At 39.6% G+C, this 27,951-nt stretch overlaps 1 long non-coding RNA gene across 1 annotated transcript in view; it reads left to right on the plus strand.

Moving 5' to 3' along the window:
* The first annotated feature begins 6,050 nt into the window (after positions 1–6,050).
* LOC117128137 overlaps positions 6,051–27,951 on the plus strand; it is a 43,447-nt gene continuing 21,546 nt past the window's right edge. Inside the window, exons 1-2 of the long non-coding RNA XR_004451330.1 lie at positions 6,051–6,159; positions 6,494–27,324. This is a non-coding gene — a long non-coding RNA (uncharacterized LOC117128137). The remainder of the gene's footprint in view (positions 6,160–6,493; positions 27,325–27,951) is intronic.

The raw sequence follows: 27,951 nt of genomic DNA on the forward strand, positions 1-27,951 counted from the left end.
TGTTGCTGATCACAACAAACTCTCAACGTCCTAAACAAACTAAGCCATCTCGTAGAGATAACTCTCGAACACTGACACAAGGGTAATAGTGCTATATAAAAAATCCGAAATTTTGGTCAGCACTTTCGGGAGACTTAAAAATTGTCCTCGAAGAGATGCTCGATTCCTACCATACAAGTCACTTAAGCCGATAACATATCACGGACTTTAAAGCGGGACGGAATCAGGTCGAAAACGATATGGGAGACGTAAGTCGAAGTAGTCATCGCACCCCCTAAAGCTGTGATTATACCTAGGTCTTGCCCTCAGCACACTGGTCTCTAACGTCTCTAGCCATAGTATCAAACACCCTGATACGAGATCCCAAAATTTGTCTGTTGGCTAATATTTGAGCGTCTTAAAAAATCCCGCAAGTTTACGCACGGCAGAAAACTCTTGAAACAGATCACAGATATAGCAGTTCACACAGAGTTAGATTATGGGATGCCAATTCGTAGTCTTCCCTCTACACTAATATAAAATGCCATCGGCAGCAACATGCCTGATAACCTCTACATATAAACTAGACCGTAAAGGTCTCGCTGAAAAACATGTCATAAGAACCTTAACTCCAAAAACGAACTACGAGACACTTGATCCCTTCAACAAGGGTATGTAGGCAGTCGTCATAAGGCGCAACCCCAATCTTATCGCATTCCACTCTTAGAAAAGCGAGAAGACCACTTACGACTGACCTTTTAAACCATTAATTCCGCCTAACCTACCTAACTTGTCTAACTTGCCAAGCCACTCGCTAGAACTGTTGGGGTCAAAATCGGTCACGACGGAATCAATGTCTGAAAGTCCGTGAAAATCGGCATGAACGCTTTTAAGAAAAGTAATCTTCCAAAAGAAATCTTTACGAAGAGCCTTGCGGTAAAATCTTGTTCAAATCTCAATCGAACCACTAAATACCGATTGTCCAAAGGCAACAGACACGTATCTAAGCCAGCCACGGACAAGCTCGAGTATGGCGATCGGACCATGGACAATCCAAGCACGATCGCTACGCAGTGACCAAGAATGCACACTGCTCGGTCGCTACTTAGCGACCGCGCTCTAGCCAAGCTCGGTCGCTACGTAGCGACCGAGCACGCGTACCGCTCAGTCGCTACGTAGCGACCGAGCTCGAGCAAAGCTCGGTCTCTACGTAGCGAACGAGCTCGAGCCAAGCTTGGTCGCTACGTAGTGACCGAGCACGTGCACGTTTCGATCGTTACGAAGCGATTGTTGGGGTCAAAATCGGCCACAACGAAATCAATGCCTGAAAATCCGTAAAAATCAGCATGAACGTTTTTACGAAAAAGTAATCTTTGTAAAGATATCTTTACAAAGAGCCTTGCGGTAAAATATTGTTCAAATCTCAATCGAACCACTAAATACCGATTGTCCAAAGGCAACAGACACGTATCTAAGCCAGCCACGGATAAGCTCGAGTATGGCGATCGGACCATGGACAATCCAAGCACGATCGCTACGCAGTGACCAAGCATGCACACTGCTCGGTCGCTACTTAGCGACCGCGCTCTAGCCAAGCTCGGTCGCTACATAGCGACCGAGCACGCGTACCGCTCAGTCGCTACGTAGCGACCGAGCTCGATCAAAGCTCGGTCGCTATGTAGCGACCGAGCTCGAGCAAAGCTCGGTCGCTACGTAGCGAACGAGATCGAGCCAAGCTTGGTCGCTACATAGTGACCGAGCACGTGCACGTTTCGATCGTTACGAAGCGATTGTTGGGGTCAAAATCGGCCACGACGGAATCAATGCCTGAAAATCCATAAAAATCAGCATGAACGTTTTTACGAAAAAGTAATCTTTGTAAAGATATCTTTACAAAGAGCCTTGCGGTAAAATCTTGTTCAAATCTCAATCGAACCACTAAATACCGATTGTCCGAAGGAAACAGACATGTATCCAATTCGGCCGCGGACAACCTTGATTACGGCAATCGGACCACGGACAAGCCAAGCTCGATCGATACCCGGCGACCACGCATGCACACAGCTCGGTCGCTACGTAGCGACCGAGCGTCCGGTCCGCTCGGTCGCTACGTAGCGACCGAGCTCTTCCGAAACGTCGATACGACACCATTCCATCCATTCTCGTCTATCCTTCGATGCTATCTCCCGAAGACCGTAGCAAACTCAGTTCATGTTATCCGCCATTCTAAATCATCAATCAAACTTTGCGGATAAAACCGCGGAAAGTTCGTTCTTTATCGAAAGAAGTCGCAGTAAACGCTTCGAGTCAGAAGACGGCCCAAAGGGATCTAAAACATGATTCCAGGCCCATCCTACGACTCCTTAACCACAAGCCCGTAAACCGTAGCACGGTTTACGCTTGGCGCGTAAGGAAGGATAAATGTCAAGTTTCCGCGGATCAATACGAAATTTTGAGGATAATTACGCAGATCGGAAAAAATGGAATATCTCCATTTTATGCTATGACGGCTTAATGGCAGAAGAGTAAAAGCGTAAACGGACCTTGGAGCTAGTATATAAGGAGTCCTAGGCGAGAGGCATGGGGGAGACCTTTTTTAGACTCGGAATTCTCGGCACTTAGAAACTTTTGGCTTTATTCTCGACAAGTTAGGCTTCTATGACTGGCACTCAATTACTAGACAAACTCGCCCAGGCAGTTCGATCTCTTGTCCAGCTCTATCAATTGAACTACGGCCGGCTTGATCCTCGAAAGGGGTACGTAGGCAGCCTTTAACAAGGTTCAGTCTGCTATCAATCAAAAACCTTTTATGTATCTTTTTCGTCTTTTGTTATCGAGCTGAGACTCAACTAGGTTTGAGCTTTTAGGCCGCTAGAACTAAGTAACTCGCTGACAGCCTTTGCGGCCAAAGCTTTTATGATCTCTTGTAATGATCGCAACGCTCTTACGCAGACTCGAAAGAATATCTACTGTTTTCTCTAAACTCGTTTGTTATCTTTTCATGATTTCCGCATATATTCGGTCACTTGTCGTTGGCTATCCGCGACCTCTGGGAAATTAGAGTTTTTCTACTTTCCTTATTTAAACGGAAATCGACAGTGCGAATTTCGGTTCCTACAGTTTGGCGCTAGAAGGAGGGGGGGGGTTACGGATTACTCTTACTCATGGCCACAAAACGCTTGATCGAAACAATGTCGGGATATATGAAAGACAAACTCGCAGCACTGACTGCTCCTATGGTTAACGCTTACGCAAACGCCGTATTGTTCAGAAAAATTGAAAACTTAGTCGCGACCTTCCGCCACAGGAAGAGCACTAAAACAAGCTCGCGATTTCTCTTTCTAAACATAAAGGGAAATGATAAATCTTATCAAAACCCGTATGTTTGGCTCATTACCGAACAAAAGAAATCTCGATGCGTAAGGGTCTTACCAAAACATGTTTTCCGAAAACATTTCGGAAGGATAAAACTTGTTTCCCAAAAACCGCTGAAAAACCCCTAGGATAATCGCGGAAAAAGGAAACACAACAAAACGATTACACAGCTCGGTCGCAACGTAGTGACCTGTAAGGCCTCAGAAAGGTCCTCCTTTGAGTTCTCTATTGAATCCTCATTGAAACACTTTTCGTTTCGTCTCAATCGGAGTTTCCGTTGAGATTTTACTACGAAAACAAGTAGGACTCTTCTTGGCTTGATTCCACTCGCTACGTAGCGACCTGTAAGGCCTCAGAAAGGTCCTCCTTTGGGTTCCCTTTTGAAATCTCATCGAAACACTTTTCGTTTCGTCTCAATCGGAGTTTCCATTGAGATATTACGACGAAAACAAGTATATAAGGAGTCCTAGGCGAGAGGCATGGGGGAGACCTTTTTTAGACTCGGAATTCTCGGCACTTAGAAACTTTTGGCTTTATTCTCGACAAGTTAGGCTTCTATGACTGGCACTCAATTACTAGACAAACTCGCCCAGGCAGTTCGATCTCTTGTCCAGCTCTATCAATTGAACTACGTCCGACTTGATCCTCGAAAGGGGTACGTAGGCAGCCTTTAACAAGGTTCAGTCTGTAATCAATCAAAAACCTTTTATGTATCTTTTTCGTCTTTTGTTATCGAGCTGCGACTCAACTAGGTTTGAGCTTTTAGGCCGCTAGAACTAAGTAACTCGCTGACAGCCTTTGCGGCCAAAGCTTTTATGATCTCTTGTAATGATCGCAACGCTCTTACGCAGACTCGAAAGAAGATCTACTGTTTTCTCTAAACTCGTTTGTTATCTTTTCATGATTTCCGCATATATTCGGTCACTTGTCGTTGGCTTTCGCAGAGATCCGGGACCTCTGGGAAATTAGGGTTTTCCTACTTTCCTTATTTAAACGGAAATCGACAGTGCGAATTTCGGTTTCTACAGCGATCTAGCTTTCCCAAAACGTCGATACGACACAAATCCATGCATTCTTGTCTACTCTTTAATGCTATCTCCCGAACACCGTAGCAAACCCATTTCATGTTTCTCGTCATTTGAAGTGATCAATCGATCTTTACGATAAAAACCGCGGAAAGTTCGTTTTTATCGAAAGAAGCCGTAATAGACGTTTCGAGTCAAAAAACAACCCAAAGAGACCTAAGACATGACTCGAAGCCCACTTACGATTTCTTAACCAAAGCCGATAAACCGTAGGACGGTTTATGCTTGGTTCGCAAGGAAAGATAAATGTCAAGTTTCCGCGGATAAATACGAAGTTTTCGAAGATAATTACGAAGATCGGGAAAATGGAATATCTCCATTTTTAAGTTATGACGGCTTAAGAGGAGAAGGGAAAAAGCTTAAACCGAGCTAGGAGTGAGAATATAAGGAGTCCTAGGCGAGAGACACGAAGTAGGGATTTTCTCAGCACTTAGAGCAATTAGGCAACTTTCCGTTTTTGTTATTTCGAGCTGCGACTCAATTAGGTTTAGCCGTCTTAGGGTTGTTAGAACTAGGAATCTCGCCGACAGCTCTCGAGCCCAGGCTTATACCTTGTTGGAAACGCTCATACGCAAATTCAGAATAAGACTTCTCTTTGCTCTCTTTTTACGATTTCTTAAAATTTATCGTCGTTATCTCGTGTTCTGATTGCTTAGTGTGTGGTATTAGCAGATATCCGGGACCTCTGGGAAACTAGGGTTCTCCTACTTTCCTAATTTAAACGGAAATTGACAGTGCGAATTTCGGTTCCCACAGTTTGGCGCTAGAAGGAGGGGGGGGGGTATGGATCAATCTAACTCTCGTAGTTTGCAATAACGCTGGTAAGAAAGCCCCAGCCGCCACTGCGCCTATGGCCAATGCCTACGCAAAAGCCACAGTTCTTGAGAAAATCAAAAACCTTGCTGCGACTTTTCGCCATAGAAAGTGCAATGAAACGAGCTCGCGATTTCTCTTTCTAAACATAAAAGGAAACGATAAATCTTATCAAACCCGTAAGTTTGACTCATTACGGAACAAAAAAAATCTCAATCCGTAAGGGTATTACCAAAAATACGTTTTCCGAAAACATTTCGGAAGGGTAAAACTTGTTCTCCTAAAAACCACAGAAACCCCCTAGGTTAATCGCGGAAAAAGGAAGCGCAACAAATCGATTACACAGCTGGGTCGCTATGTACCGACCGAGCACATATACAGTTTGATCGCTACGTAGCGACCAAGCACGCACACAGCTCGGTCGCTACGTAGCGACCGAGCACACACACAGCTCGGTCTCTACGCAGCGACCGAGCACGCACACAACTCGGTCGCTACGTAGCAACCGAGCATGCACACGGCTTGGTCGTTACGTAGCGACTGAGCTCCAGCCAAGTTCGGTCACTACGTAGCGACCGAGCACTTACACAGCTCGGTTTCTACGTAGCGACCGAGCACTTACACAGCTCGGTCGCTACGTAGCGACCGAGCACGCACACAGCTCGGTCGCTATGTAGCGACCGAGCTCAAACCAACTCTCCACTTGCTATGTAGCAACCTCTCAGGCCTCAAAAGGGTCCTCCTTTGCATTATCTTTTGAATTCTCATTGAAACGCTTTTCGTTTCGTCTCAATCGGAGTTTCCATTCAGATTTTACGACGAAAACAAGTAGGACTCGCCTCGGCTTACTTCTACTCGGTACGTAGCGACCTGTCAGACCTCCACTCGCTACGTAGCGACCTGTCAGGTCTCAAAAGGGTCCTCCTTTGCGTTCTCTTTAGAATCCTTATCGAAACGCTTTTCGTTTCGTCTCAACCTGAGTTTCCGTTGAGATTTTACGACGAAAACAAGTAGGACTCTTCTTGGTTTGCCTCTACTCGCTATGTAGCGATCTGTCAGACCAAAGCTCGATACATAGAGACCTGTCAAGTCTGAAAAAGCTCCTCCTTTGCGTTCTATTTTGAATCCCCATCGAAATGCTTTTCGTTTCGTCTCAATCGGATGTTCTGTTGAGACTTTACGACGAAAATAAGTAGGACTCGTCTCGGCTTACTTCTACTCGCTACGTAGCGACCTGTCAGGCCTCAAAAGGGTCTTTCTTTGCGTTCTCTTTTGAATCCTCATCGAAACGCGTTTCGTTTCATCTCAATCGGAGTTTCCGTTGAGATTTTACGACGAAAACAAGTATGACTCTTCTTGGTTTGCTTCTACTCGCTACGTAGCGACCTGTCGGACCAAAGTTCGCTACATAGCGACCTGTCAGACCTCAAAAAGCTCCTCTTTGTGTTCTCGTTTGAATCCCGATAAAAATGCTTTTCGTTTCGTCTCAATCGGAGTTTCCGTTGAGATTTTACGACGAAAACAAATAAGACTCGTCTTAACTCCTATGCTTGCTCCTACTCGCGCTTACCTCCATTTTTGTGTTCTCCTTCAAATCTCGATCAAAACGTCTCTTGTTTCGTCTCGATTGGAGTTACCATTGAAACTTTACGATAAAAAAAACCCCCCAAAGACTAGTTTTCTAGCATGAATTCAAATTATTCGTATAAAACGGCAACGGTTAACTTAACATCTTAGCCGCCTCAACTATACGATTACGTTGAATCTTTTTATAAAAATTGTCGTCGTATCTAAGCGGAAGATAACAGTCAAGTTCGGAAGATAAATGTCAAGTTTCAAAGGATAAACACCAAAATCGAAAATGGCGAACATACACGAGAAGAGGAAGGAAAAATAAACAAGCAAAATTGAGAAGAGAAAAAACTGAATCTTCGAGAGAACTAAGGTATTTACGACTTGAAATTTTTGAAATTAGACTTGGAATTTTTCGTAGGAAATTACTAAGAAATAAAAACGCCTTTGAGACTGCCATAGAACTTTAGGGAACGTAAAACCTAGGTGGATAGTCTAGCGAACTAAGTCTTAGGCGATTTTTCCTTTCTCGATATATCATTCCATAACCGTTCATCTAGATCTTGTAAACCGATCTAAACTCTCCGAAAATCGAGAAACGATCGCCACGCATATCAAGCTCGCTTCCTAAGGAGAGAAAAAAACTAGAGACATCAACGTCGTCTTAAGACCGATTCGTTTCTGGCAATTTTCTCCGAACCGACATATTCCAAGTCGTAAACGTTGAAACAACAAAATCACAGTCAAGCGTCATCTTTACATCGTCCCGGATTATCGATCATATCAAACCTCAGAAGAAGAAACGTACACAACCCTTCAAAGTATCGGTTCAATTGTTTTCTTTCGGTAACAAAAAAAAGGGGGAGTAGGTACGTATACTAAACTCGTATACTCCCAAGCTTCTAAAAACTTTTGCAAATCGTCAAGAAAACGATTTTGTCAAAGCAAATCGTCTCAAATAGGCAAACGAAAATCTAAAATTCGTCTAACCGCTAGCAACATATCCAAACGATTACGAACATAATCTCAAAAACTATACATCATTTCTTGTCGCAATGATGCGTACAAAAAGCCTGTACCAATATCAAACTGAAACTCGACGATTAGCCAAAGTATTGAACCCTTTTCCGGCTTTAGAAAGCCATTTTCGTTTAAAAATTTATACGAGAAATCTTCAATCACCAAAGCATTTCTTTCAGTTTCCATTGTACCAAGTGAGTCACGGAAAAGCATCAAAAACATTTGCGATGAACAAAACTCGAGAATAGATGTAGCATCGTGCACATTAAAAGGAATACTTTCCTCCCGATGGTTAGTTAGATCCACTTCTGGTTGACCAATTCGTTCCAGAAACGAATGTGTCATGAGAACCCGCTTAAAAAACCTATGAAAAACGTTATGCGACACTGGTAATACTTTGAAACACTATCATAGAGCCACAGACCGTCTGAGACCCGAGAAGCAAAAAAAAAAAAATTGACGAACTAATCTCTTGTACTGATATCGAGAGGTCTATGTGCCTATAATGTTACGTATTTTCAGTGTTACGATACTGGAAATACTTTGCAATGTAACACTGGTATTACTATGACATACTAGCATTGTAAGACTGAAAATACTAGGAAATGCGTAACACTAAAAATACTAGGAAATACTTCAGATCTTTAACACTGGAAGTATTTTGATTGTGAAAAAATAAAGCTACAATTTCAATGTAGAACTTAAAGAGTATTAATATGCTACAATTATTACACATGACATTAAAGTAATATATAAATCTTGAAGCAAATTGGGTGACATTAACACTTATTACCAATTTTGTGTACAAATAACAATTAAATAAAAAGTTAAGGATTAGTTTGTAAATTAAAAGTTAGAGCATCTCCAATGGTGTTTCATTTTCCACTTTTTGCTTCATTTTTTACTCCATTGGTACTTCATTTTTATCTTCATTTTTTTCTTTATTTCTTAAATTTTTTTTGAAGAATTGAACAATATTTCTTCAAATTTGGAGAAATACTGTTCAGTTCTTAATTTTTTGAAGATGGACTCTTTTATTTACAAACTATTCTTTAACTTTTATTTATTGTTATTTTTTACTTAAACAAATTAAAAATATTAATGTCATCCAATTAATTTCAAATTTTACATTATTACTTTTATCTAATTGAATGTTAATAACGAAGAATATTAAATTACTGATTTCTACGAATTTTATGTTCGATTTAGAAGAATTTAGAATAAAATAAGATCATTTTTTTTGTTTTAAAATATTTTTAATCACTTAATAGATATATATGTAGTTAGTGCTTTTTATAAAATCTTTTGTTTTTTATTTATGTTATGTGTAATAATTGTATTATATAATAATTATTAATTTTTATTAAATAGTAATTGGGTGGAATTAATGTTAAAACAAAACACATGGGTAAAATTGGCAAATTTGAAAAAGTATAAGGTATTATTAATAATTAATTATAAAGTGGTGGTAGAATATACGTAGAATACTCTATTTTGAAGAAAAATATGAAGCAAACCATTTTTAGAGAGCATGTTGCTTCATTTTTTGAAAAAATGAAGAACTAAACATTTTAAATCCGCTGCCGTCACCCGGCTTTTCCCTTGCTATGAATAACTGGGTAAATTTAGGTATAACAGTAGGTACTAACCCCAACATTAGGATCCATAAATCATAGCCTTAGCTGTATAAAATTAAAAATTAGTTTGTAAATTAAAAAGTTAATGTTAAAAAAATGAAGAAATGAACATTTTAAATCCGTTGCCGTAACCTGGCTTTTGCCTTGTTATGTGTAACTGGGTAAATTTAGGTATAACAATACGTACTAACCCCAACATTAGGATCCATAAATCATAGCTTTAGCTGTATAAAGTTAAGAATTAGTTTGTAAATTAAAAAGTTAGCATCTCCAATGGTGCTTCATTTTCCACTTTTTGCTTCATTTTTTACTTCATTGGTACTTCATTTTTTTCTTCATTTCTTCAAATTTTGTAGAATTGAACAGTATTTTTTCAAATTTGACTATTATGTTTTGTAGACTATTATACCCAAACACGCAGAGGAGGAATTAGGGCTTTCGATATGACACCTCCTAATTGGTGGACGTTACAATGATTAATCTGTATGACACCTCCTTCAATTGGTGAACGTTACAATGATGAAAAATTAAAGATTTAATCCAATGTTGAATCTTTTCAACACCTCCAAATCCAATGTAGAAACTAAAGGCTATTATATGTTAATATTATTACACATATCATAAATAATTTAACAAAATTGTAGAAATTAAAAGATGTCATATGGTAATATTATTACGCATACCATAAATAAATAAATAAACAATTTAGGTTCCTTTTCAAAACAAACAATTTTTGTTTTTAAATCATCTGCCATTATAATGTATAACTGTATATATAAAGTTATATAACGAATATAAAGGATTTAACGATTATTGTATTGATTAAGAAATAAATTCAAAAGATTTAATTTTGAAACAATTTAATTTTATAATCACATGATTTAACCAATTTAATTTTTAATAAACCGACCTAAGTTCACAATAAAGTTATCTATTATTAAAGAATTCAATGTCATTCTAATTAAGAACACACAAGACAACAAGTAATTTTGCGGTTTCCGTATGACGTGGGACCCATTGTGATTAATAGCAAATAAAAAGGATCAATAAAAATACATTATAATTATTCATGACTATTATTTCTTTTTGATAAAATGACTATTCATTCCTTAGTAAACTACACATAATAGCGAATATTTCCTTAGAAAATCGTATTTTACTGGATAGGAGTGTAGAACAACTAGCTCAACAACCTCCTCAGACATAGACTCCTTTTATTACACGGAACAACAAGCTCAACAACCTCCTCTCATGGCAGAAAAGAAATATTTAGACCCAAATCCTCTTTTCGGTACGTGTACTTGTGATGTTTTTATAATTATGGTTTATCGTTTTCAAAGTTTCTGATTCCTATGCTTTTCTAATTCTCTCAACCACTGTTCTTGATTCTATTACTCCTCTGTGAGCCCGAGTTCAAGAAACAAAATCTCGAAGAGCTCCAAACTGACGAATGCAACGTCGCACACAAACCTCGTACCAGTGCCAAGATTGATGATAAAGTCAAAACAGATCTTAAACTAGTCGAACCATTCATCAAATTCTTCAACACCTGAAAGAAGTGATCTTCTATCTAAATGCCTATCTATATGTTTCTTGAGAAGTCTTGGCCACTGATGATGTCTTGGTCGAACCAATTGTCTTACGTTTTACCATGTCGGCTGCAGGTTTTGTCCATCAGATGATATGATGGCAAACTATTATCTGAAAAACAAAGTTCTAGGACAACCAATGAAAGCGCTCATCATACCTGAAGAGTGTGACCACATCATCTCAATACCTCCTCGTGATTTGCCATGTCAGATAATATTGAATCATGCATGTTGTGGTTTTGTTTCTTGATCTAACTTTCTCTTCTATTCCAGGCTATCCAAGAGAAACATAATGGCATTGGTATTGCAGGAGACCTAATGGCCCAAAATCTAGAAATCTCTTGACACGAGTCGGTGAAGATACTATTGTGTTTGATCCACAGGGAAACGATGTTGGTGTCAAACGTACTTATGCTCTCATTGAGCAGGACGAAGAATATGATGACATTTCTTTGCCTGACGAAATAGAATCTCCAAGAGAAGAATGGTTCATGGAAGAGATTAGTCTACCAACGTCTGTTGCTAGTACTGACTTGGTTTTCTGCCAAGAATGGTTCATTGAAGAGATTAGTCTATCACCGTCTGTTGTTGATACTGACTTGGTTTTCTGCCATGTTATTCTCAACAAGATTGAGAAAGAAGAGGTGATATGATCTTGTTTCTAGATTGCTACTTTTATAATATTTGGTGTTATGGTTGTCGATGTTAAACCTGAACGACCTCGTTCTGTTATGGTTTGGTGATGTTTAATTTTGGATCTACCATGTTTAAATAATATTGGATCTACCATGTTTAAATAATTTGGGATCTACCATGTTCTACTAACAACAAATTCATAAAAGAAACAAAAGGCACACTGCCATCAAAGCTTTCCAATTCCTGATTTCTATCTTGCTGCTTGCTACATCTTTCTTCAAATCTTCAATCAAAGTCTTTAACTCATCAACCTCGGTTTTGGTCTTAGTAATCTCCCTGTCAAGGATTTTGATTTTTGGAATAGCATTACATACATCATCGTCAATCCACTTAAAAAAATGCCCTAATTCATGACCCAATTAGATATCTTTCTGTCTAAATAACAAAAACAAGTTAGGAGGAAGCTTACCTCCTTTTTGCTTATACAACGGTAGAAAGGTCTTTCTGGATTCTCTTATGTCTTCAATAGTAAAGGTACAACACTTAATCAACAGTCACATTTCGTTGGGAACCCATGATCTCCTCCTCTATATTGTACTTCCGAAGATGAATTCATCATTAAATCGAGACAAAACTTTGAACTGATTTTCTGTTTTTCGATGTTGAGAGAAATAAGAATTAATGTTGGAGAATTGGGAGAATTATGGTTGACAAAACGAGGTCATTTGGGTTCCAGCGATTTTAGTCAGAAATTAACCCTGTCTAATTTATCTGTTAACCGAAGTGACGACGTCTTAAAATTGGTTCAGTCAAATTAATTTGATACTTTAAGGTAATTGGTGCTATAATAGGTCCATGGGAAATTTTATGATTTTTCCCAACCAAATTTGAAAGTTATTCGTTTTAAAAAGTCGCATGGCATGTCATATATTGTAAATTATTAAAAAAATTAAATTCTTATAATATTAGTGTTCTCGAAAACAGACATTCTTGGTATATGTTCTCCACTGTAGTAAACTGGATGTGGCTTTGCCATGCCTTCTCGGTATTATGTGGTTTTTTTCTGACAATATATGTTGTAATTCCCTTCGTTTTCACATTTTCATATAAAAGCACCAACAATATATAACTCCGACCAAGTGAACTAAACTATATCAAATACATTTTTTACTCCTACTTCTACTTCTTGTCAATTCAACTTTCAAAGCTGTGTAAATCGTAGCATTAGCTGTCTAAATAAAACTATCACCTCAATTATAGGGTTTTATAATTTTTATTCCTAAAATATTCCTAAAATTCTTAAACTAACATCAAACATTTAAATTCTTATAATACTTATTCTATGAAAACTTTGATCTCGTATTTTATAGCTAAATATCAAAGAAATTGAAACCAATTAAAGTTAAGGAATACTTTGTGTGATTTCTTCATATGGATGAAAAAAAACACTATCTATTAACTCATTTTTGAAGGAAAACATAAGAAAAATCATTACATAATATGATTTGTAAAAACACAAGATTCTCTTTATTAAAAAAGTCGGAATTACATAATAAGATATGCAAGAAACATAAACATTAAGTAGATTGCATCCGGGTTACCGTGACGATAACACTCTACATAAAAAATAACACTCTACATAACACATTGCAGGCATCCGAGCCAACAATGGGAAAGGGATGTTTGCTAGGTTAAAGGCTGCATAGACTGACGTTCGTTCCGAAACCTCCTTAAGTTGCTTCCAGGTTAATTTGACAACGGCAAGATCTGAGATGGATCCTGCAGCCACTAGTTGGAGAACTTTCTCTTACAGTTCATCTGGTAGGGAAAGCAACCTCCAATCGGCCATGAAGAATGTTTGGTAACATAGAAAATTCGGTCGGGTCAAAGATAATTAATATTTTAGAGTTAGATATTGATGAAGATATATGAAGAGCCAAAACATGTTTAAATATAGATGAAGATTATTGGGAAAATTGTCACTGAAAACCCCAACTTTCAAATTTGTTTGAAAAAAGCATGAACTTTCAAATTTGTTTGAAAAAAGCATGAACTTTTCCTTTGACCATGTAATAGTGTTCTCGAAAATGGATATTATTGGTAGTTTCTTTCCACTGCCTTATACTGGCTGTGGCCTTGCCATGCTTTCTCGCTTTTATGTGGCTTTTTCTTTACTAGATTAGTTACAACTACCTTCGTCACACAAAATTCTATTAATTAGTATATTGAGATGGAAACTAGTTTTTAAACTTTATCAAATACATTTTTTACTTCTACTTCTTGTCAAATCAACTTGCTAATCGGTGTAAATCATAGCATTAGATGACCTCAAGTCCTCATAAAACTGTTATGTTTGGTAGACTTATCAATGCGTCCATGGAAGAGGTATTCGCCAAGACACCTCCTTTAATTGACATACGAGAGTTGTAAATGAATGGGTTTTTAAATATTTGATACAGTGGCCATATATAACGAATATAAAGTATTTAACGATTATTGTATTGATTAATTTTGAAACAAATTAATTTTTATAATCACATGATATAACCAATTTAATTTTTAATAAACCAAACTAAGTTCAGTAACCAATTATTAATTTTTAATAATATATTTTGTAAAACGCACGAAAAACCTATAATGGCTGTGGGCTTGCCATTGAAAAAAGCAACCTTAATATGGTTTGAAGTGTTTCTAACTGCCGTTAACTGGCTTTTGCCTTGCCACTGATAAAATTTATTGATAAAATTTGGATCTTGACGCGACATGTGGAAAGTTTTATTGGTGAATCCAAGAATTGGTGTATTTCAGATTTTAATTCGAATATAAATTTGATTAATTTTGTGTTAAGAAAGCTCCAAAAATCTAAGAGAAATGCGGAGGCAGCAAAGAGGAAACTCACTTGTAAAATATGAACAACCTATTAGCGAAACTTAAAAGTACAAGAACTGATATTTTACAAGAGAGATTGCACATATTAGAATCCATGCTTATTAATCAGTAGCTTCAGTCCCGAGCGTACATGTTCACCAAAAATTTGTCCATACAAAATTGGTGTAATGGGCGGTTGTTGATGTTGTTCCTTCATTTTCTGTATGATTCTTGCTTGTTCGTATAGAATAAACTCGCATATATTATTATCATGTATAGAGCTTAAACTCGTCAGTAAGATTTTATTTCTTCCGCCATTTCTTTCAGAGCCAATTTTTTTGCATCAATTTGTATACGCAATTGAACCATCCTATAACCATTTTCTCTAGTCGTTGCACTTTTTTTAAAGAGACTAAGGATTTGCACATATGACGAAAAAAGGTAGCCATAGATGAGTTATTACCTTCATCAAGTTTTCTTTTGAGTTTTGCTTTAGGCAGATCAATAGGAGTTTGTGACGAGTTTTGCTGTGTTTCTTTTTCTATATTTTTTGTTGAGTAATAAATAGGTTGTTTTATAATTTATCTTTGGGTTGCAACCTATTCTTATTTTATGCACAATTTTAAGTGGATAAGAATTCTCATGGGAGTTTGCTCATGGGGTTTCACCTATTATCAGCCGCTAGATAAGACAAAATCAATGGACCAGAATTCTAGTCTTTCTTCATCTTTCTGATTGGCTGCTACATTTATACGCAGATCACGATCTCAGCAATAGATCAACGGACCAGATCTTTTTGTTTTCTTCCGATCACTCCCTTCCTTCCTTCAATCCCCTAAAACTATACTCTATACCCCAAACCTTTTCATAAATAATTAATGTTAAATAAACAAGGGTTCTCAATAAAAAAATAAGAATTTTACATATGTAAATTTATTTAAAAAACATCAAATATTTTTTTATAATACTTATTCTATCTAAATATAATATAATTGCTATAATTGATCATATCCAAATCATAACGAATGATATTTTATCTACATGCAGTATTGTTTTTTTCGCAACAAACAGCTATTCTACGTGTAGTATTGTTAGAATAACGCTTTGTGTTAAGCTTTATTCTTCTGCCTTTAATATAAGGACTATTATTTATTTCAAATACAAAGCTTTAATGTATAGTATATGGGAAAAATATGGAAATGTGTCAAAAATACGCGATGTACTATGTGATAATCACATTTACGATGTATAATTTTATATGGTGGCAACATCATAATCAGATTTTTAAATTTATTTTAGTTATAGTTTATGGGGTTCAACCTATTATCAGCCGATAGATAAGACACAATCAATGGACCAGAGTTCTTGTCTTTCTTCATCTCTTTGATTGGCTGTTACATATATCACGCGGATCACGAGCTATAGATTTGACAAAATCAACTAACCGAATATTTTGATTTTCTTCCGATCACTCCCTTCCTTCTATTCTCCTAATTGTCTATGTATTCTTTCATTCAATCCCAAACCCTAAAACTATACCATATACCCCAAACACAGTAAAATAAGCATGGAAGTAATTATTATACACTAAAATACATTTACTACTAATTCACTCACGTACATAACACTAATTAACAGATGTGTTCACTCACGTATAAATACTAATACTCACTAGCACATCATGTATATGTAGTTTAACAATTGTGTTACTGTTTTTGATTCAATATTTTACAAATAAAAAGAGTTTACTTTTGGAGGGGTTTTCTTTGAAGGGTTTTTTTTAATCTTCCATGTATTTCAAAAATAACAAAATTATTTTTGGAGGTATTCCTAAAAGTAAATGAACTTCACTCTCGAGACCTCTTTGATTCATTACTCTCTCTCTCTCTCTCTCTCTCTCTCTCTCTCTCTCTCTCTCTCTCTCTCTCTCTCTCTCTCTCTCTCTCTCTCTCTCTCTCTCTCTCTTTTTCACTCTTGTCAAAAATGATGGATCCTTACTACAGCGAGATGAAGCAACACCAAAAGGGAATGTGATTGGCTCTATGCAGTGGCGGACGCAAACCATGGCATACCAAACAAGTGTGATTGTGGTCAATCTATCGTGGTGGAAACAGGCGAGCAACGAAGGTGGTACTATGTATGCAAATTGTTTGAGGTTAGAATGATGTGCGGTATACGAATATATGTTCGTTTCTCTTGTTAATTTGTTGACTTTCAAAATTACCCTTGCACCTTCAGAATGACGGCTCGCACTTTCGCATTTGCTGTCTTAAAGCACTCGAAAATGAGGTGAATTATTTGAAGAAAGACGCTCTAACGAGGTCAAGACCCGCTTGAAGCTGCGATTAAAGATTTAACAAATGAGTGAGGAGATGGAAGAGCTAAAAAATTAGTCAAGGGTTGTCCTTAATTTCTTTTGTTAGATTCCCTAAATATGTTATGAATTTGGTGGTGCTCTCGTGTTTATCTCTTGTGTTCTAAACTTATATATTGCTATGTGTTTCCATTTACTAGGTTGTTATGTTTTACCAATACTACACCTTCAAATAAGAAAAATCAGAGTTAGTTATACATCAACCAACAACAACCAATATAAGTTTAAACATAAAACAAAAACAAGATATAGCAGTAGTTAAGACTTTTTCACCATATTTTCAACAACCAACAATAGCAAGTTTACAACCAGGTACAAAGATCTCATTTTTCCTTCTTAAACCTATTATGTAGCATCCCGATCCTTGATAGGATCGTCCGGGACGAGCCATGGTGTGAGGAGACGCACCAGTAAGCTCATATGACCTAAAGACAAGTGTGTCATGATTCAAAAACATGGTTAAGGGAATCAGACAGCTGAGGCTTAGCCAAAACAGGTTGGAGACAAGCTCAAAGGAGTTGGTCGAGTGTTACGGTAGCTGGACGATACAATGGTGAAGCTCGGAGGTAGCTCACCAAGTGTAAGGCAGCATGGATCATGGGAAAACTTAGTTTAGGTCTGGAAATAGACCAAGGGACTTATAAGGATTGAATAAGATGAAGAAACCAAGTTGGACAAAGTGTCTAGCAGCTAGGCGATGCAAGCAAGAAGCTCAACTGGCTAGACAAAGCTCGGTTGGAGCTCAAGTAGAGTGTGTCAGCTCCCTGAGTTGGATGGACTAGCTCACTCAGCTGGGGATCAGCTCAACTCAGCTGGAGTGAGTGTTCAGGTCTCGGACCAGTAGGTCAGGTCCGGGCGGTTACCGGGCCGGTTGGTTGGCCAAGGATGGCTATGAGCCGGTGGGCTCTTGGGATTGAGCCAGGGGCTTGGTTAATCCGTGAGGGCTTCAGTGTGACTTGTTGATATACCATGGATTTGATCCATTTTCACCCATGGTATATAAGTATTTTACCATCTATATACTATATATTATATCCTACTAGGTATGTTTTCAGGTTCAGAAGTATCTTGGAGTAAAGTGATGATTATGGAGCATTTAGGAGCTTAAATTAGTATTCATCCGAGCTGACCATTAGAGATTGATACGAAGAAGACACAATCGATCAATGCACATCCAGTGTAATCGATCGATACAGAAGAGAAGCCTCGACGATTGAAGATTAAGATCGATCGATGTACATCTTGTACCATCGCCCGATGTCGAGACGCGGAAGCACGACTTGGTTCCAGTCGACTTTAAACCCAAGACTTCACCAAATTACAAGATTACCCCTGACGAGTTTTTAACCTTATAGATATATACTTGCCTAAGTGTTAGGAGGCAAGAGAGCAAAAAGCCACCTTTGTATTCTTTTATGATACAAAACCCCCATTCTGACACAAAACTTTTTCTTGTCTTTTCAGGTGCATGCCCAGCAGTACCAGAAGCAACAAGTAAAAACACATGATATTCTCAGAAGATCCTGCTCACCTGGAACACACGATCCTCAAAGGTCAACGTTCCACATCGCTCGACGCAGCAGCTTTCACGTCGACTGATTCTCGCACCAACCCATTGACCGATACCTGACCTTCATCGTCGACCGATATACCTCGTTTGACATCGATCGATCCTACACCTCGTACATCGATCGCGGAAGATGGTTGCGACTGTTATTCTCAGACAGGATGAGAATGGAGACCTGTATGACCAGGATTGTCATATGCGTAATGCAACAGGTCATAAACTACATGCTCAGGGGAATGTAATCCCTGATGATGATGCTATAGGAGCTGCTCAACCTGTAGAAGAGGCTGCTCCACCAAAGGCACTGGCCGACTACAATCATCCAGACGAGTACTACACCAACAGATCAGCTATTCGCCTTCCAGAGATTCAGAAGGAGAATTTCGAGCTGAAGTCTCAGTACTAGACGCTCGTGTCCCAGCTATCCTACTCTGGGTTATCGCACGAGCATCCTATGGACCATCTGGAGAGGTTCAAGGATCTTATCACTGCTATTCGTAAGGATGGATCCCCTGAGGACTACCTATTGTGCAAGCTCTTCAAGTATACTATGATTGGAGAAGAGATGGACTGGCATAAGCAGCTACCCACATGATCTCTAAAATTCTGGGCCGACATCAAGAATGCTTTCTTGCGAAACTTCTTTGATGAGGCACGCGCTGAAGACTTGAGGAGCAAAATCACTACGTTTGTGAAGGAGACTGGAGAGTCTTTTAAAGATGCGTGGATCAGATTCAAGTTCTTCCAGCGAGACTGTCCACACCATGGATTCAATGAAGTGCAACTGCTGAGCACTTTCTTCGGAGGTATCGCCTGGAGGTATCAGATGGCTCTTGATACATCTAGCGAGGGAAACTTCAACACCAGGAATCCGGTGGAGGCTATGAGACTGATATAAAATCTAGCAAACATCAACACCAGGAATCCGGTGGAGGCTATGAGACTGATATAAAATCTAGCAAAGTTAGATGTGGTTCATGAGCTTCTTAGGAAGCATGTCTGTTCAGCTGAAGGAGAAGTAGCTGTAGACATGGAAGGAGAAGAGGATGTGAACTACATTGGAGAAACTGGATTTCAGAGATCTGGAAACCAGGGTGGAAACAGGAACTTCTATGGCAATGGTCAGAGGAGTAATCAGAGTTCACAGTTCCAGAAACCTTTCAGCAACAACAGCAGAGGCTATGGAAACTCATACTACCAGAATCCACCACCACAGACTCAGGAAAGCAAGATTGAAGCACTGCTTGACAGTTCTGGAAGGACATCAGCAACTCACTGTGGACTTCAATGGAAAGATAGATTCTACCTACAACAGTCTGAACACAAGAATTGAGACCTTAGGAACTCAAGCGAGGAAGATTGAAATGCAAGTGGCTCAGACTGGAGACACTGTAAAGAGGCAAGAAGCCTTGGCTAGAGAGTTAGGAGTTGAGAAAGCAAAACACCACGTAAGTGCCATCCTAGATGATGATTTCTGGCAAGTGGTGAAGCATGAGAAGCTTGGAGAAGGAGACTTCGAAGTTGAAAGCTCCATGAGTTTCGGCGGATCACACTGGTGTCGACCGATGTCAATGGATGTACTTTGCTCGACAGACCAAGAGAAAGATCGATCGACGGATTACTTTAGACATCGATCGACGTCGTCTGCTGAATCGGCTGCGGAGTGTAGTGCAGTTCGAATCATGACTCATGAGGAATTCACAGAAAAACACCATCACCCACCCTCCCCTCTCTATGTCAAAATCGATCGATCGCATGAGCCAGCCATCGATTGACAAAGAGAGACCGACATCGATCGACCCCCCTCACCTCCCATCGATCGACGGATACCTCTCACCCACCGAGTGCGATTACCATCAATTGATAGTAACCGAATCAACGCACTAAGACCACCACCTAAACCTTTAGCAAACCCACCAGAACCTACAACCAACCCTTCAGACACTACACCAGAGCCTATGAAAGTTGATGAGGCAACTAAGGGAAGAGTGTTAAGGAAAAGGAAGGAGAAGACTCCTAAGAACCTTAAGAGGGAAGCTAATGAGAAGGAGATGGATGGTTTCACTAAGAGAGTCCTCAGAATCCCAGTGGAGAAACAATTTGATGAAATTAATTTCACACACCGGTTGTGGATGTTCTTCAGGAAAACTAAGGAAACTGAGGAGGACATTAGGAGAATGTTTCATCATGTCCTGGACATCAAGCTTAACTGGAACTCTTCACTTTTGCTTGGAAGAGCTTTCCTAGCTACAGTAGGAGTTGTATGTGACATGAACACCAACAGATTGTGTCTGACACTGATAGATCCAGACGTCCACTATGACCTAGTTCGAGTTGTGAGACAACAGGTCAACCTCGTGGAACTTGGAAATGATCTTGGTTACATTGCAGCATGCCATTGTGGAGCAGAGTACGAAACCGAGTACTCGGAGTCGATCGACACTCACACTGTCACATCGATCGATTCTAATGAGTCACCGACGACCGATGAACGCTATCCCACGTTGCTCCACGGGATGCAACCGGTAGACCACTCCACATTACCAGATCAGTAGTATCCAAACATTGCCTTTCAACAATCCAACAAGAACGGACGAGATGACTATTCCATAGGCAGTTGGGAAGATAGTGGATTCCATGAAAGTTTTGCAGTGGAGACTGTGATTCTCTCATCCAATGAGGATCCTACTGAGGAGTATGATGAGGATTACTGGAAGGAAAGCGCTACAGAGATTGCTATGCAGGATGAAAAATATTCAACCCATTCCTTCAACAACACGCCAACACCATCGATCGACATCATCTACTCAGCATCGGTCGATTCCCACCCTCATCCAGCAAAACGATCATCTGTATCGATCGATACCATACCTGGTACATCGATCGATATTAAAGCCGCCGCCTCAGAAAAGGAAAAAGGGAATATTCCTATTCCAAATAGGTTTACCAACACCTATATAAGGAGTTTTGCACCCAGGAGTACGTTTCACGAAACAGAAGCAGAAAAGATGAATGCTCCCACACACCAATCAGAAGGAACATCCAGGAGAAGCATTCGATCTAGAAACCCTAATTCAGCAGACAAACGTCTACCATCAATCGATACCTCAGTATCAACATCGATCGATTCTCATTCCAAACTTAAACTTTCTTTATCTACTAAGGGTATGAGTAATGATTACGACTTTCTATTGCATGATGAATTTGGTATTTTCAGGGACCAAGATGGCTATGCAAGAGCTACGGATGGAAGGATTCTACAAGTATCCAGAGAGGACATAGCGGATATTGTTCAGTTGGCCAATGGAGTAGACAACTTGTTTACGCAGCAACGCAGCATCCCAGACAACAATCCAACTGTTCTAGACGTACATCCAAAGGCTACAACAACAAGAATTGGTTCACACCAAACGTGCAAACCTGTTATCCATGCATCGATTGACGAGGCTGCTTCTACATCCCTCGACAGGGTAACACCAAAGTCGCTCGATAAAGCACCTTCACCATCGATTGATAGGCATTATGAATGTGGACGTCACGCTTATGACAGCTATGGAGCCAGAAAGTTTAGATGGGAACAGAAGGACGAATATGGAGTCTACAGAGACGAGTCTTGACATGCAAGGAGCAAAACTGGTGATATGATTCATGTTACAAAGGATGACAAAATTCTGGAGAGAGCATCCCTATTTGGAGAGGATCACATATGTCTTCCAGAACATGCCATTACCTTCACACCTACAACACTGGAATCAGAGATCTATACCAAGGATGAGATTAATAAGATGGTGACTGGTATTTGTGGAACTCAGGAGAATCTTGGAGATGAACTCAAGACATTGGTAGATGACACTATCAGCCTTTGGACAGAGGTTACAATGAGCTTTTCAGATGTATGGCAGAGTTGAGGACAAAGATTGAGAGTATGCAGCACAACCTTGAGAAAGAAGCTACGACATCAACATTGACGCCAACAAAGGAACATCGATCGACGTCAAGCCACAGACATCCCAGAATCCTGCAGAACCGAAAACTTTGGCAGAGAAGAAGGATGAATGGGAGATTGCATATAGCAACACGAGGATTAACGACTTTTACAACCCTCTCAACAACAACGTGGACTGGTTGAGCACGAGAATTGATATGCTACAACAAGAACTGGACACCATTCGCATGAATGATCCACAACCAGCCACATCGATCGATATCTGCAACATCACATTGATCGACGCAAGGTTTGCAGCAATAGAGGATAGGTTGAAATCGTATGAGGATATGCACGACCGTTTTACCTCACATATCATGCGCTACTTGGACACCTTGTCTACACAGATGACAAATGTCCAGAAGGACATTGGCAAGCTTAATGATCAACACGATTTTCAGGAAAAAAGTTCAACATCGATCGATAGGTTCCGCAGGACATGGCTCGACGGCCAGAAACCTACATAACATCTTCCTTACACAGCAGAGGCAGTTGATCAGATCACATCAAAGCTTTACAAAGCTATAGACACCTTGGAGGACCGACTTGAGAAGCGGTGTGATGACATCTACTTTCCATTCGACGTCAAAATCAGTGGACTAAATAGCCAAGCAGAATGGCTACAGAAGGAAGTCAAAGCCATTCAAAGGCAACTCGCATCTCAACACCAGATATCAGCATATCAACGGAGCACACTCCAAATCGATCGACCGTGCTACACCAGCAATGACCGATACACACCTGGTCGCATCGATTGATACCACGTCCAAACCAGACGATGCGCAGCTGATTCCAAACCACATGGAGTCAATGCATGAGCAACTGAATGAGCTGTCAGAATACGCCTACAGCAAGATAAGATGTTATCAGTTCAGCATTGAAGACATCCTAGAAAGGCTACAGAACATCTCAAATGTAGTACAAAAGATGGATGAGAGTTGGACCAGAAATGATGAGGCCACAAGAAGTTTCATTGCAGCTTGGTCCAGATTGTGCAGAGATGAGGTGGATGCTTGTTTCCCAACAAGTAGCTGTTTTTCCACCAACTAGCCACATACCTCCAAAGTCAAGCTAAATGACTATAACAAAGCTGAGTGGGAGGCAACCCACTATTAGGTAATTTTAATTAATTTTCTTAGTTATTGGTATTTACTTTCGTTTTTATTCTTTCAGATTTATTGCAAGACCCAAGTAGGATGATTACCAACATATCGACCGTGGACGAGAAGTTGACATCGATCGACACACACTCACACATGACGATCGATGCATACGTACTCGCATCGATCGATTCCCACTCCGGTCAGGTTTATTTTCCTAACTTGTACATTTGTACTTATCCACCATAACTCCGACTGTGTTACAATGGGGCAGTGTAATTTAAGTCTGGGGAGAGGTTTACTGATATGATTTATTCTGATTCTAATAAAAAGATTTTTTATAAATTATGCTTAGCTATGTGAAAGGGACTAGATTTTATTACTTGAATGTCTAACCACTCTTTAGCACCATTCTAGATTTACTGATTGCAGATAGTACTAAGATGCTAAAGTGGATCAACTTGTCAACTATACACACTTGCCTTGATTGTTTGAAGGAACCAAATGTGACCTCCAATACTAAACCTGACATAACCGCTTGTCTTGGGGCTTGGTATACATAGGATCGGATTCTTCAGACAAGTTTAGAAGGTAAATCCTTATGTAGATTTATTTATCACAATTTTCTCTCTTTATTTCGACCCTAGAGTATTTAGTATTAGTATTAGTATTAGTTTTTATTTAAAAAACATCCGAAATTTATTATTTAAATAGGACTTAGGATTTAGCTAGGTGGAATCTGAACAGGACTTAGTGGCTAAAACCATTAAGGCTTGCTTCATAAAGATTCCAAATAAAGAATTCGAACGGGCCTTGGAGGCGGCAATCTTCAAGGCTCGCTTCACAAAGAATTCTTGGATATAGGTAAAAAAGAAGCGAACAGGGCTTGGTGGCAACCACCATTAAGACTTGATTCATGGAAGCCTGTCCAATCTTGGTTACTGATCCAGCAATGGAAGCAGACTTTGACTCAAGAGAGAAATTAGAGAGAGAGAGAAAAATTAGGAACTAACTTTTACATGCAGTTCCAGATACTTGTCTGAAATCCTTGCATCCTGTGATCGATACTCCCAAGGTAAAGCATGCACATTAATATATATGCTAAGAATTGAGGTTAGTAGAGGGGAATGTCAGACATGATTTGATAAGTTGTAGAGTAGTTGAACTTGGTTGCTAAGCTAGGATATTGCATAATGTGCTTTTGTGATAAGGACTTTAGATGTGGTTTGCGAAATTGTAGAGGTGATAATTTCTATGTTTGATATCTATAAATCCCTGCTGTTTTCAAACCTCTTTCAGAGAGACTGCCTGTTTGTTTTGCTTGAGGACAAGCAAAATGGTAAGTCTGGGAAAGTTGATATACCATGGATTTGACCCATTTTCACCCATGGTATATAAGTATTTTACTATCTATATACTATATATTCTATCCTATTAGGTATGTTTTCAGGTTCAGAAGTATCTTGGAGGAAAGTGATGATTATTGAGCATTTATGAGCTTAAATGAGTATTCATCCAAGTTGACCATTAGAGGTCGATACGAAGAAGACACAATCGATCGATGCACATCTAGTGTCGTCGATCGATACAGAAGAGAAGCCTCGACGATTGAAGATTAAGATCGATCGATGTAAATCTTGTACCATCGCTCGATGTCGAGACGCGGAAGCACGACTTGGTTCCAGCCGACTTTAAACCCAAGACTTCACCGAATTACAAGATTACCCTTGACGAGTTTTTAACCTAATAGACATATACTTGCCTAAGTGTTAGGAGGCAAGAGAGCAAAAAGCCACCTTTGTATTCTTATTTTTTCAGCAGAGAATTTTAGGAGAGAAGATCATATAGAGATTTATGTTTGGAACTCCATTGATTCATTTATTCCATTCTATGCAGTTTTTATTTACATTTTGTGTCATGAATTACTTAGCTATGTCTGAGTAGTTTACTTGTTAGATTCAGGGTTCAAATAGGTTAGAGGGATTAGCCCCAAATATAGATTGTTAATTTGTGGTATTCATTGATTGATTGTTCTTAATGCTTATTCTAGATTAGCTACCTAGAATATTGAATCTAGGAATCTGCAGGAGTCAAGCATCCTTGACCATCCAGTCCTGAACCTAATCTGTCATACTAGACAACTGGAAAAAGGCTACCACTGAACTAGAAAGCTAGTGAGCATTATCAACTTACGCCTAAGGCTTAACTAGAAGCATCGATCGATATTGTCTTCGGACAATCGATCGATATTTGTGAAAGGTGTATCGATCGATATCCCTATAGGACCATCAATCAACACTTTCTTGTGATCAATATACGACAGTTGAGGTCCAAGATCTAGTTAGTTAACCAGTGAAACATTGCCATCGCTGATCACTGTGTCTAAGGGGTTGAGCTCTAATATATCATGCATGCAACTGATAGGCATCTATAGGATTATAATCTCCAACACCTAAATAGAAACCCTGCATCTAATACCTTTCCAATAAGTTACACCCCCAAATCATCTTGTTAGTCGAGCAATGGACTTGCTCAATTAGGATTGCTATTTACATTAAAACCATAAAACAACAAACACTTAGAATTAATAAATTACTAGATTTAATAGGTTCCCTAGCTGCTTGTGGATTCGATCCCTAAGAACTACAATTGAACCTCTTATTTGAGAGAATAATTCACTCCTTAGGGTGATTTGAGTGGTATCACTTGTCTAGGAGTGGATAAGCAGGCTCAGGACGTCTGGTAACTGCCATAGGCGAATGGGTGTGATCTGTACCATTGATTAAATCAATGGCCAGAAATGAAACCGAAGGGATGCAATGGTTGAGAAGTAACCATCCCTTCTTCTATAAAGGGCAGGAAATTCCTTGCCTTTGCAGGCACGCCAGCGATTCCTCCTACACCCTAAAACACAAAGAAAAACAGAGAAAACACAGAGAGTTGGTCGGATTCAACATCCAACCCCAAGAGTTGTGTGAAGGCCATAAAGAGGCAGTTTTGGGAAATATCATAGGGGAAGTTATGAACGACCCTTTGATGGGTTTTAATTCATGTTATTAACACCCAAAGTATCCTCCGGAGCCTGAGAATACACGCAAATAGTCAGGAAAGAAGAGAGATGGCCGGATTCCACTTCCTAAGGCCAAGAGAGCCTTAAGGAGAGCGGTGTGTGGGAAGGCAGTTTCATTGGAGTTGGGAAGGCAGTTTCATGGTCAGGAGAGAAGGTAGAAGGCCGGACTCCACTCCCAATGGCATGGACAGCCTTGAAGGCAGATGCAGCGCAAAAATCGGTTTGATGGGAGATCAATGGAAGGGAACATGGGTGCGACCCATGGAGATATCTTATCAATACTGAAAGTATATGATAAGGTTTGATAGAGGCGTGCACTGGAGATGCATGGCCGAACACAGTAAGAGGAGGCACATGATCTAATCAGATCATGTATAAGATAACCGATTTTATAATTACTTTCAAGTTATGGTTCTGTCTCTTGTAGTGCGGTTAGGGCCAAGTATAGCACGCCCCTTGAAGACCATATGTTGTGATGTACACTAAGGATCCAGGACCCTGAGATAAGGGCGGATTTTAGTTGATCTAACTCATCCATGTGGGATGGAAGTTAGATGCCACTCATTGGATAGTGATCCATGGTGGATCATGGTGTGTGTTGGCTCTGATCATTGTGTGAATCAATGATCCGACTCATGGAGGAGACACATGGGGGTCTTAGTAAATGAGGAGCCATGTGGAGTGCAAGGTCCAATTCGTTTAAAACCAACAGCAAGCAAAGGAGATGAGTAAGGCTAGTACTTGTTGGCATGGACCACAAGTATTGAGCTGGTGTATTTATTCAAGGAAGACCGTGTCTGATCTGATTGATCAAAGGATGCACCGGTTGTAAGAGCGAGATTGATCGGGTTCATTGGGACATGGTTCCATGGCCGGTTAGGTAAGTGTAAAGACTCATCAGTTCTGAGTCATGTGGGGATGGTTGGCTGAATGACTAAGTACCAAAGGGAAGAGTCTATGCAGGTATAAGAGAGCTGTACGAGTAGAATGGGAGCTGGGCAAAGCTACCTCGCAGCTCTATCAGCTGGGAGAGAGTAGATGGAACCTCAAGTGAAGTGGTTCAGCTCAGCTAGCTTGATGAGCTAACTAAACAGATAAGTCAGCTGGGACAATGAGCTAACAAGGTCCATGGATGTGGCAAAGGTATGATCTAGCAATGTTGCATAGATCTAGATAGAATGGTTAGGGTAATGGAACCTCGGATTTGTATGACTTGATTTGGGATCAGGATCGACCTTGGAGCTAGCTGGTAGTTGAGTATACTAACCATTAGCTGAGGTG

Source organism: Brassica rapa, chromosome A09, assembly GCF_000309985.2.
Source record: "Brassica rapa cultivar Chiifu-401-42 chromosome A09, CAAS_Brap_v3.01, whole genome shotgun sequence".
In the NCBI taxonomy this organism is placed as follows: domain Eukaryota; kingdom Viridiplantae; phylum Streptophyta; class Magnoliopsida; order Brassicales; family Brassicaceae; genus Brassica; species Brassica rapa.